The sequence below is a fragment of the Crinia signifera genome, unplaced genomic scaffold, assembly GCF_055691185.1.
Source record: "Crinia signifera unplaced genomic scaffold, ASM5569118v1 HAP2_SCAFFOLD_74, whole genome shotgun sequence".
Lineage (NCBI taxonomy): Eukaryota > Metazoa > Chordata > Amphibia > Anura > Myobatrachidae > Crinia > Crinia signifera.
In genome coordinates this window covers 131,523-142,500 of record NW_028142643.1, presented here as the reverse complement: position 1 = coordinate 142,500, position 10,978 = coordinate 131,523, and the positions used below count along the sequence as shown (strand labels likewise).

At 42.2% G+C, this 10,978-nt stretch overlaps 11 non-coding genes across 11 annotated transcripts; 4 read left to right on the top strand and 7 right to left on the bottom strand.

Moving 5' to 3' along the window:
- Positions 1-224: 224 nt before the first annotated feature.
- TRNAG-GCC (transfer RNA glycine (anticodon GCC)) lies at positions 225-295 on the bottom strand. Its single transcript has one exon. It is a non-coding gene; the product is annotated as a tRNA-Gly (tRNA).
- A 3,200-nt stretch (positions 296-3,495) lies between these two features.
- On the bottom strand, positions 3,496-3,566 carry TRNAG-GCC (transfer RNA glycine (anticodon GCC)). Its single transcript has one exon. It is a non-coding gene; the product is annotated as a tRNA-Gly (tRNA).
- A 1,050-nt stretch (positions 3,567-4,616) lies between these two features.
- TRNAG-GCC (transfer RNA glycine (anticodon GCC)) lies at positions 4,617-4,687 on the bottom strand. Its single transcript has one exon. It is a non-coding gene; the product is annotated as a tRNA-Gly (tRNA).
- Positions 4,688-5,737: 1,050 nt separating this feature from the next.
- On the bottom strand, positions 5,738-5,808 carry TRNAG-GCC (transfer RNA glycine (anticodon GCC)). Its single transcript has one exon. It is a non-coding gene; the product is annotated as a tRNA-Gly (tRNA).
- A 1,277-nt stretch (positions 5,809-7,085) lies between these two features.
- On the top strand, positions 7,086-7,158 carry TRNAK-CUU (transfer RNA lysine (anticodon CUU)). The gene has a single exon. It is a non-coding gene; the product is annotated as a tRNA-Lys (tRNA).
- Positions 7,159-7,444: 286 nt separating this feature from the next.
- On the bottom strand, positions 7,445-7,515 carry TRNAG-GCC (transfer RNA glycine (anticodon GCC)). The gene has a single exon. It is a non-coding gene; the product is annotated as a tRNA-Gly (tRNA).
- Positions 7,516-7,671: 156 nt separating this feature from the next.
- TRNAK-CUU (transfer RNA lysine (anticodon CUU)) lies at positions 7,672-7,744 on the top strand. The gene has a single exon. It is a non-coding gene; the product is annotated as a tRNA-Lys (tRNA).
- Positions 7,745-8,565: 821 nt separating this feature from the next.
- Positions 8,566-8,636, bottom strand: TRNAG-GCC (transfer RNA glycine (anticodon GCC)). Its single transcript has one exon. It is a non-coding gene; the product is annotated as a tRNA-Gly (tRNA).
- Positions 8,637-9,713: 1,077 nt separating this feature from the next.
- TRNAK-CUU (transfer RNA lysine (anticodon CUU)) lies at positions 9,714-9,786 on the top strand. Its single transcript has one exon. It is a non-coding gene; the product is annotated as a tRNA-Lys (tRNA).
- An 821-nt stretch (positions 9,787-10,607) lies between these two features.
- TRNAG-GCC (transfer RNA glycine (anticodon GCC)) lies at positions 10,608-10,678 on the bottom strand. The gene has a single exon. It is a non-coding gene; the product is annotated as a tRNA-Gly (tRNA).
- A 156-nt stretch (positions 10,679-10,834) lies between these two features.
- TRNAK-CUU (transfer RNA lysine (anticodon CUU)) lies at positions 10,835-10,907 on the top strand. Its single transcript has one exon. It is a non-coding gene; the product is annotated as a tRNA-Lys (tRNA).
- Positions 10,908-10,978: the final 71 nt, after the last annotated feature.

Genomic DNA, 10,978 nt, shown 5'->3' with positions numbered 1-10,978 from the left:
AACTCCCAAGCTAAGAGTCATATGCTTTTAGTACAACATTTGTTTGGTGTTTATTCCCTTTTCAGATCCAGACCTCTCTTTTGGCAGGTGGGAATTCTACCACTAAACCACAAGATTCTAACATTAATTTATTGTATGTGGAATTATATACCTGCACCACCAAAAAGCAAAGAGCCAGACACTCTTTAACAAAATATACCATAATTTCAGTAAAACTTGAGTACTGCATTGGCCGGGAATCGAACCCGGGCCTCCCGCGTGGCAGGCGAGAATTCTACCACTGAACAACCAATGCTTCACATTTTACTTCACGGTTACTTACCCATTTTCCTCAATTTGTGAAACCAAGCATGCATCTCAGTGTACTGAATGTGGTAGCCTAGATCTACTTTAATAGCTTGTAGGGCACTCCTTGGCTTGAGTGGCCTTTTTGTCACACAAAAGTAACCAAGCCTGGCTAGCTCAGTCGGTAGAGCATGAGACTCTTAATCTCAGGGTCGTGGGTTCGAGCCCCACATTGGGTGGTGTTTTTTCCCAGAATTCTACAGGCGAGATCTCTGTCACTACACAACCAAACGTGTTTTATTTGAAACTTAAAAGAGGTGTACATCAGTGTGTGAAACCAAGCAGGAATCTCAGGATCTACTAAATGTGGAAACCTTGCTTTGGTTTTATAGATTGAAGGGCAATCCTTGCCTTGCCATGATGCCATAACACTGTAAAAAAGCCTAGCTATCTGAGTCAATAGCAAATAAGACTCCAAATCTAAGAGTCATTTGCTTTGAGCACAACATTGGGTAGTGTTTATTCCCTTTTCAGATCCATGCCTCCCTCATGGCAGGCGAGAATTCTACCACTAAACCACAAGATTCTACCACTAAATCATTGTATGTTGAATTCTATGCCTGCACCACCAAAATGCAAAGAGCCATGCACTATTTAACAAAATATATCGCTGTTTCAGGTGTACATCAGTGGGTGAAACCATGCAGGAATATCAGGATCTACTGAATGTGGAAACTTTGCTTTGGTTTAGTAGTGTAGATTGAAGAGCAAGCGTTGCCTTGCCTTGATGCTACAACACTGTAACAAAGCCTGGCCAGCTTAGTCAATAGAAATAAAACTCCCAAGCTAAGAGTCATATGCTTTTAGTACAACATTTGTTTGGTGTTTATTCCCTTTTCAGATCCAGACCTCTCTCTTGGCAGGTGGGAATTCTACCACTAAACCACAAGATTCTAACATTAATTTATTGTATGTGGAATTCTATACCTGCACCACCAAAAAGCAAAGAGCCAGACACTCTTTAACAAAATATACCATAATTTCAGTAAAACTTGAGTACTGCATTGGCCGGGAATCGAACCCGGGCCTCCCGCGTGGCAGGCGAGAATTTTACCACTGAACAACCAATGCTTCACATTTTACTTCACGGTTACTTACCCATTTTCCTCAATTTGTGAAACCAAGCATGCATCTCAGTGTACTGAATGTGGTAGCCTAGATCTACTTTAATAGCTTGTAGGGCACTCCTTGGCTTGAGTGGCCTTTTTGTCACATCACAGTAACCAAGCCTGGCTAGCTCAGTCGGTAGAGCATGAGACTCTTAATCTCAGGGTCGTGGGTTCGAGCCCCACGTTGGGTGGTGTTTTTTCCCAGAATTCTACAGGCGAGATCTCTGTCACTACACAACCAAACGTGTTTTATTTGAAACTTAAAAGAGGTGTACATCAGTGTGTGAAACCAAGCAGGAATCTCATGATCTACTAAATGTGGAAACCTTGCTTTGGTTTTATAGATTAAAGGGCAATCCTTGCCTTGCCATGATGCCATAACACTGTAAAAAAGCCTAGCTATCTGAGTCAATAGCGAATAAGACTCCAAATCTAAGAGTCATTTGCTTTGAGCACAACATTGGGTGGTGTTTATTCCCTTTTCAGATCCATGCCTCCCTCATGGCAGGCGAGAATTCTACCACTAAACCACAAGATTCTACCACTAAATCATTGTATGTTGAATTCTATGCCTGCACCACCAAAATGCAAAGAGCCATGCACTATTTAACAAAATATATCGCTGTTTCAGGTGTACATCAGTGGGTGAAACCATGCAGGAATATCAGGATCTACTGAATGTGGAAACTTTGCTTTGGTTTAGTAGTGTAGATTGAAGAGCAAGTGTTGCCTTGCCTTGATGCTACAACACTGTAACAATGCCTGGCCAGCTTAGTCAATAGAAATAAAACTCCCAAGCTAAGAGTCATATGCTTTTAGTACAACATTTGTTTGGTGTTTATTCCCTTTTCAGATCCAGACCTCTCTCTTGGCAGGTGGGAATTCTACCACTAAACCACAAGATTCTACCATTAATTTATTGTATGTGGAATTCTATACCTGCACCACCAAAAAGCAAAGAGCCAGACACTCTTTAACAAAATATAATATAATTTCAGTAAAACTTGAGTACTGCATTGGCCGGGAATCGAACCCGGGGCTCCCGCGTGGCAGGCGAGAATTCTACCACTGAACAACCAATGCTTCACATTTTACTTCACGGTTACTTACCCATTTTCCTCAATGTGTGAAACCAAGCATGCATCTCAGTGTACTGAATGTGGTAGCCTAGATCTACTTTAATAGCTTGTAGGGCACTCCTTGGCTTGAGTGGCCTTTTTGTCGCATCACAGTAACCAAGCCTGGCTAGCTCAGTCGGTAGAGCATGAGACTCTTAATCTCAGGGTTGTGGGTTCGAGCCCCACGTTGGGCGGTGTTTTTTCCCAGGAATCTCAGGATCTACTAAATGTGGAAACCTTGCTTTGGTTTTATACATTAAAGGGCAATCCTTGCCTTGCCATGATGCCATAACACTGTAAAAAAGCCTAGCTATCTGAGTCAATAGCGAATAAGACTCCAAATCTAAGAGTCATTTGCTTTGAGCACAACATTGGGTGGTGTTTATTCCCTTTTCAGATCCATGCCTCCCTCATGGCAGGCGAGAATTCTACCACTAAACCACAAGATTCTACCACTAAATCATTGTATGTTAAATTCTATACCTGCACCACCAAAATGCAAAGAGCCAGGCACTCTTTAACAAAATATATCGCTGTTTCAGGTGTACATCAGTGGGTGAAACCATGCAGGAATATCAGGATCTACTGAATGTGGAAACTTTGCTTTGGTTTAATAGTGTAGATTGAAGAGCAAGCGTTGCCTTGCCTTGATGCTACAACACTGTAACAAAGCCTGGCCAGCTTAGTCAATAGAAATAAAACTCCCAACCTAAGAGTCATATGCTTTTAGTACAACATTTGTTTGGTGTTTATTCCCTTTTCAGATCCAGACCTCTCTCTTGGCAGGTGGGAATTCTACCACTAAACCACAAGATTCTAACATTAATTTATTGTATGTGGAATTCTATACCTGCACCACCAAAATGCAAAGAGCCAGCCACTCTTTAACAAAATATACCATAATTTCAGTAAAACTTGAGTACTGCATTGGCCGGGAATCGAACCCGGGCCTCCCGCGTGGCAGGCGAGAATTCTACCACTGAACAACCAATGCTTCACGTTTTACTTCAAGGTTACTTACCCATTTTCCTCAATGTGTGAAACCTAGCATGCATCTCAGTGTACTGAATGTGGTAGCCTAGATCTACTTTAATAGCTTGTAGGGCACTCCTTGGCTTGAGTGGCCTTTTTGTCACATCACAGTAACCAAGCCTGGCTAGCTCAGTCGGTAGAGCATGAGACTCTTAATCTCAGGATCGAGGGTTCGAGCCCCACGTTGGGCGGTGTTTTTTCCCAGAATTCTACAGGCGAGATCTCTGTCACTACACAACCAAACGTGTTTTATTTGAAACTTAAAAGAGGTGTACATCAGTGTGTGAAACCAAGCAGGAATCTCAGGATCTACTAAATGTGGAAACCTTGCTTTGGTTTTATAAATTAAAGGGCAATCCTTGCCTTGCCATGATGCCATAACACTGTAAAAAAGCCTAGCTATCTGAGTCAATAGCGAATAAGACTCCAAATCTAAGAGTCATTTGCTTTGAGCACAACATTGGGTGGTGTTTATTCCCTTTTCAGATCCATGCCTCCCTCATGGCAGGCGAGAATTCTACCACTAAACCACAAGATTCTACCACTAAATCATTGTATGTTAAATTCTATACCTGCACCACCAAAATGCAAAGAGCCAGGCACTCTTTAACAAAATATATCGCTGTTTCAGGTGTACATCAGTGGGTGAAACCATGCAGGAATATCAGGATCTACTGAATGTGGAAACTTTGCTTTGGTTTAATAGTGTAGATTGAAGAGCAAGCGTTGCCTTGCCTTGATGCTACAACACTGTAACAAAGCCTGGCCAGCTTAGTCAATAGAAATAAAACTCCCAAGCTAAGAGTCATATGCTTTTAGTACAACATTTGTTTGGTGTTTATTCCCTTTTCAGATCCAGACCTCTCTCTTGGCAGGTGGGAATTCTACCACTAAACCACAAGATTCTAACATTAATTTATTGTATGTGGAATTCTATACCTGCACCACCAAAAAGCAAAGAGCCAGACACTCTTTAACAAAATATACCATAATTTCAGTAAAACTTGAGTACTGCATTGGCCGGGAATCGAACCCGGGCCTCCCGCGTGGCAGGCGAGAATTCTACCACTGAACAACCAATGCTTCACATTTTACTTCACGGTTACTTACCCATTTTCCTCAATTTGTGAAACCAAGCATGCATCTCAGTGTACTGAATGTGGTAGCCTAGATCTACTTTAATAGCTTGTAGGGCACTCCTTGGCTTGAGTGGCCTTTTTGTCACACAAAAGTAACCAAGCCTGGCTAGCTCAGTCGGTAGAGCATGAGACTCTTAATCTCAGGGTCGTGGGTTCGAGCCCCACATTGGGTGGTGTTTTTTCCCAGAATTCTACAGGCGAGATCTCTGTCACTACACAACCAAACGTGTTTTATTTGAAACTTAAAAGAGGTGTACATCAGTGTGTGAAACCAAGCAGGAATCTCAGGATCTACTAAATGTGGAAACCTTGCTTTGGTTTTATAGATTGAAGGGCAATCCTTGCCTTGCCATGATGCCATAACACTGTAAAAAAGCCTAGCTATCTGAGTCAATAGCAAATAAGACTCCAAATCTAAGAGTCATTTGCTTTGAGCACAACATTGGGTAGTGTTTATTCCCTTTTCAGATCCATGCCTCCCTCATGGCAGGCGAGAATTCTACCACTAAACCACAAGATTCTACCACTAAATCATTGTATGTTGAATTCTATGCCTGCACCACCAAAATGCAAAGAGCCATGCACTATTTAACAAAATATATCGCTGTTTCAGGTGTACATCAGTGGGTGAAACCATGCAGGAATATCAGGATCTACTGAACGTGGAAACTTTGCTTTGGTTTAGTAGTGTAGATTGAAGAGCAAGCGTTGCCTTGCCTTGATGCTACAACACTGTAACAAAGCCTGGCCAGCTTAGTCAATAGAAATAAAACTCCCAAGCTAAGAGTCATATGCTTTTAGTACAACATTTGTTTGGTGTTTATTCCCTTTTCAGATCCAGACCTCTCTCTTGGCAGGTGGGAATTCTACCACTAAACCACAAGATTCTAACATTAATTTATTGTATGTGGAATTCTATACCTGCACCACCAAAAAGCAAAGAGCCAGACACTCTTTAACAAAATATACCATAATTTCAGTAAAACTTGAGTACTGCATTGGCCGGGAATCGAACCCGGGCCTCCCGCGTGGCAGGCGAGAATTCTACCACTGAACAACCAATGCTTCACATTTTACTTCACGGTTACTTACCCATTTTCCTCAATTTGTGAAACCAAGCATGCATCTCAGTGTACTGAATGTGGTAGCCTAGATCTACTTTAATAGCTTGTAGGGCACTCCTTGGCTTGAGTGGCCTTTTTGTCACATCACAGTAACCAAGCCTGGCTAGCTCAGTCGGTAGAGCATGAGACTCTTAATCTCAGGGTCGTGGGTTCGAGCCCCACGTTGGGTGGTGTTTTTTCCCAGAATTCTACAGGCGAGATCTCTGTCACTACACAACCAAACGTGTTTTATTTGAAACTTAAAAGAGGTGTACATCAGTGTGTGAAACCAAGCAGGAATCTCAGGATCTACTAAATGTGGAAACCTTGCTTTGGTTTTATAGATTGAAGGGCAATCCTTGCCTTGCCATGATGCCATAACACTGTAAAAAAGCCTAGCTATCTGAGTCAATAGCGAATAAGACTCCAAATCTAAGAGTCATTTGCTTTGAGCACAACATTGGGTGGTGTTTATTCCCTTTTCAGATCCATGCCTCCCTCATGGCAGGCGAGAATTCTACCACTAAACCACAAGATTCTACCACTAAATCATTGTATGTTGAATTCTATGCCTGCACCACCAAAATGCAAAGAGCCATGCACTATTTAACAAAATATATCGCTGTTTCAGGTGTACATCAGTGGGTGAAACCATGCAGGAATATCAGGATCTACTGAATGTGGAAACTTTGCTTTGGTTTAGTAGTGTAGATTGAAGAGCAAGTGTTGCCTTGCCTTGATGCTACAACACTGTAACAATGCCTGGCCAGCTTAGTCAATAGAAATAAAACTCCCAAGCTAAGAGTCATATGCTTTTAGTACAACATTTGTTTGGTGTTTATTCCCTTTTCAGATCCAGACCTCTCTCTTGGCAGGTGGGAATTCTACCACTAAACCACAAGATTCTACCATTAATTTATTGTATGTGGAATTCTATACCTGCACCACCAAAAAGCAAAGAGCCAGACACTCTTTAACAAAATATACCATAATTTCAGTAAAACTTGAGTACTGCATTGGCTGGGAATCGAACCCGGGCCTACCGCGTGGCAGGCGAGAATTCTACCACTGAACAACCAATGTTTCACGTTTTACTTCACGGTTACTTACCCATTTTCCTCTATTTGTGAAACCAAGCATGCATCTCAGTGTACTGAATGTGGTAGCCTAGATCTACTTTAATAGCTTGTAGGGCACTCCTTGGCTTGAGTGGCCTTTTTGTCACACAAAAGTAACCAAGCCTGGCTAGCTCAGTCGGTAGAGCATGAGACTCTTAATCTCAGGGTCGTGGGTTCGAGCCCCACGTTGGGCGGTGTTTTTTCCCAGAATTCTACAGGCGAGATCTCTGTCACTACACAACTAAACGTGTTTTATTTGAAACTTAAAAGAGGTGTACATCAGTGTGTGAAACCAAGCAGGAATCTCAGGATCTACTAAATGTGGAAACCTTGCTCTTGGCAGGAGGGAATTCTACCACTAAACCACAAGATTCTACCATTAATTTATTGTATGTGGAATTCTAGACTTGCACCACCAAAATGCAAAGAGCCAGACACTCTTTAACAAAATATACCATAATTTCAGTAAAACTTGAGTACTGCATTGGCCGGGAATCGAACCCGGGCCTCCCGCGTGGCAGGCGAGAATTCTACCACTGAACAACCAATGCTTCACTTTTTACTTCACGTTTACTTACCCATTTTCCTCATTGTGTGAAACCAAGCATGCATCTCAGTGTACTGAATGTGGTAGCCTAGATCTACTTTAATAGCTTGTATTGCACTCCTTGGCTTGAGTGGCCTTTTTGTCAAATCACAGTAACCAAGCCTGGCTAGCTCAGTCGGTAGAGCATGAGACTCTTAATCTCAGGGTCGTGGGTTCGAGCCCCACGTTGGGCGTTTTTTTTTCCCAGAATTCTACAGGCGAGATCTCTGTCACTACACAACCAAACGTGTTTTATTTGAAACTTAAAAGAGGTGTACATCAGTGTGTGAAACCAAGCAGGAATCTCAGGATCTACTAAATGTGGAAACCTTGCTTTGGTTTTATAAATTGAAGGGCAATCCTTGCCTTGCCATGATGCCATAACACTGTAAAAAAGCCTAGCTATCTGAGTCAATAGCGAATAAGACTCCAAATCTAAGAGTCATTTGCTTTGAGCACAACATTGGGTGGTGTTTATTCCCTTTTCAGATCCATGCCTCCCTCATGGCAGGCGAGAATTCTACCACTAAACCACAAGATTCTACCACTAAATCATTGTATGTTGAATTCTATACCTGCACCACCAAAATGCAAAGAGCCAGGCACTCTTTAACAAAATATATCGCTGTTTCAGGTGTACATCAGTGGGTGAAACCATGCAGGAATATCAGGATCTACTGAATGCGGAAACTTTGCTTTGGTTTAATAGTGTAGATTGAAGAGCAAGCGTTGCCTTGCCTTGATGCTACAACACTGTAACAAAGCCTGGCCAGCTTAGTCAATAGAAATAAAACTCCCAAGCTAAGAGTCATATGCTTTTAGTACAACATTTGTTTGGTGTTTATTCCCTTTTCAGATCCAGACCTCTCTCTTGGCAGGTGGGAATTCTACCACTAAACCACAAGATTCTAACATTAATTTATTGTATGTGGAATTCTATACCTGCACCACCAAAAAGCAAAGAGCCAGCCACTCTTTAACAAAATATACCATAATTTCAGTAAAACTTGAGTACTGCATTGGCCGGGAATCGAACCCGGGCCTCCCGCGTGGCAGGCGAGAATTCTACCACTGAACAACCAATGCTTCACGTTTTACTTCAAGGTTACTTACCCATTTTCCTCAATGTGTGAAACCAAGCATGCATCTCAGTGTACTGAATGTGGTAGCCTAGATCTACTTTAATAGCTTGTAGGGCACTCCTTGGCTTGAGTGGCCTTTTTGTCACATCACAGTAACCAAGCCTGGCTAGCTCAGTCGGAAGAGCATGAGACTCTTAATCTAACGGTTGTGGGTTCGAGCCCCACGTTGGGCGGTGTTTTTTCCCAGAATTCTACAGGCGAGATCTCTGTCACTACACAACCAAACGTGTTTTATTTGAAACTTAAAAGAGGTGTACATCAGTGTGTGAAACCAAGCAGGAATCTCAGGATCTACTAAATGTGGAAACCTTGCTTTGGTTTTATAAATTGAAGGGCAATCCTTGCCTTGCCATGATGCCATAACACTGTAAAAAAGCCTAGCTATCTGAGTCAATAGCGAATAAGACTCCAAGGTGTACATCAGTGGGTGAAACCATGCAGGAATATCAGGATCTACTGAATGTGGAAACTTTGCTTTGGTTTAATAGTGTAGATTGAAGAGCAAGCGTTGCCTTGCCTTGATGCTACAACACTGTAACAAAGCCTGGCCAGCTTAGTCAATAGAAATAAAACTCCCAAGCTAAGAGTCATATGCTTTTAGTACAACATTTGTTTGGTGTTTATTCCCTTTTCAGATCCAGACCTCTCTCTTGGCAGGTGGGAATTCTACCACTAAACCACAAGATTCTAACATTAATTTATTGTATGTGGAATTCTATACCTGCACCACCAAAAAGCAAAGAGCCAGCCACTCTTTAACAAAATATACCATAATTTCAGTAAAACTTGAGTACTGCATTGGCCGGGAATCGAACCCGGGCCTCCCGCGTGGCAGGCGAGAACTCTACCACTGAACAACCAATGCTTCACATTTTACTTCACGGTTACTTACCCATTTTCCTCAATGTGTGAAACCAAGCATGCATCTCAGTGTACTGAATGTGGTAGCCTAGATCTACTTTAATAGCTTGTATTGCACTCCTTGGCTTGAGTGGCCTTTTTGTCACACAACAGTAACCAAGCCTGGCTAGCTCAGTCGGTAGAGCATGAGACTCTTAATCTCAGGGTCGTGGGTTCGAGCCCCACGTTGGGCGGTGTTTTTTCCCAGAATTCTACAGGCGAGATCTCTGTCACTACACAACCAAACGTGTTTTATTTGAAACTTAAAAGAGGTGTACATCAGTGTGTGAAACCAAGCAGGAATCTCAGGATCTACTAAATGTGGAAACCTTGCTTTGGTTTTATAAATTGAAGGGCAATCCTTGCCTTGCCATGATGCCATAACACTGTAAAAAAGCCTAGCTATCTGAGTCAATAGCAAATAAGACTCCAAATCTAAGAGTCATTTGCTTTGAGCACAACATTGGGTGGTGTTTATTCCCTTTTCAGATCCATGCCTCCCTCATGGCAGGCGAGAATTCTACCACTAAACCACAAGATTCTACCACTAAATCATTGTATGTTAAATTCTATACCTGCACCACCAAAATGCAAAGAGCCAGGCACTATTTAACAAAATATATCGCTGTTTCAGGTGTACATCAGTGGGTGAAACCATGCAGGAATATCAGGATCTACTGAATGCGGAAACTTTGCTTTGGTTTAATAGTGTAGATTGAAGAGCAAGCGTTGCCTTGCCTTGATGCTACAACACTGTAACAAAGCCTGGCCAGCTTAGTCAATAGAAATAAAACTCCCAAGCTAAGAGTCATATGCTTTTAGTACAACATTTGTTTGGTGTTTATTCCCTTTTCAGATCCAGACCTCTCTCTTGGCAGGTGGGAATTCTACCACTAAACCACAAGATTCTACCATTAATTTATTGTATGTGGAATTCTATACTTGCACCACCAAAATGCAAAGAGCCAGACACTCTTTAACAAAATATACCATAATTTCAGTAAAACTTGAGTACTGCATTGGCCGGGAATCGAACCCGGGCCTCCCGCGTGGCAGGCGAGAATTCTACCACTGAACAACCAATGCTTCACATTTTACTTCACGGTTACTTACCCATTTTCCTCATTGTGTGAAACCAAGCATGCATCTCAGTGTACTGAATGTGGTAGCCTAGATCTACTTTAATAGCTTGTATTGCACTCCTTGGCTTGAGTGGCCTTTTTGTCAAATCACAGTAACCAAGCCTGGCTAGCTCAGTCGGTAGAGCATGAGACTCTTAATCTCAGGGTCGTGGGTTCGAGCCCCACGTTGGGCGTTTTTTTTTCCCAGAATTCTACAGGCGAGATCTCTGTCACTACACAACCAAACGTGTTTTATTTGAAACTT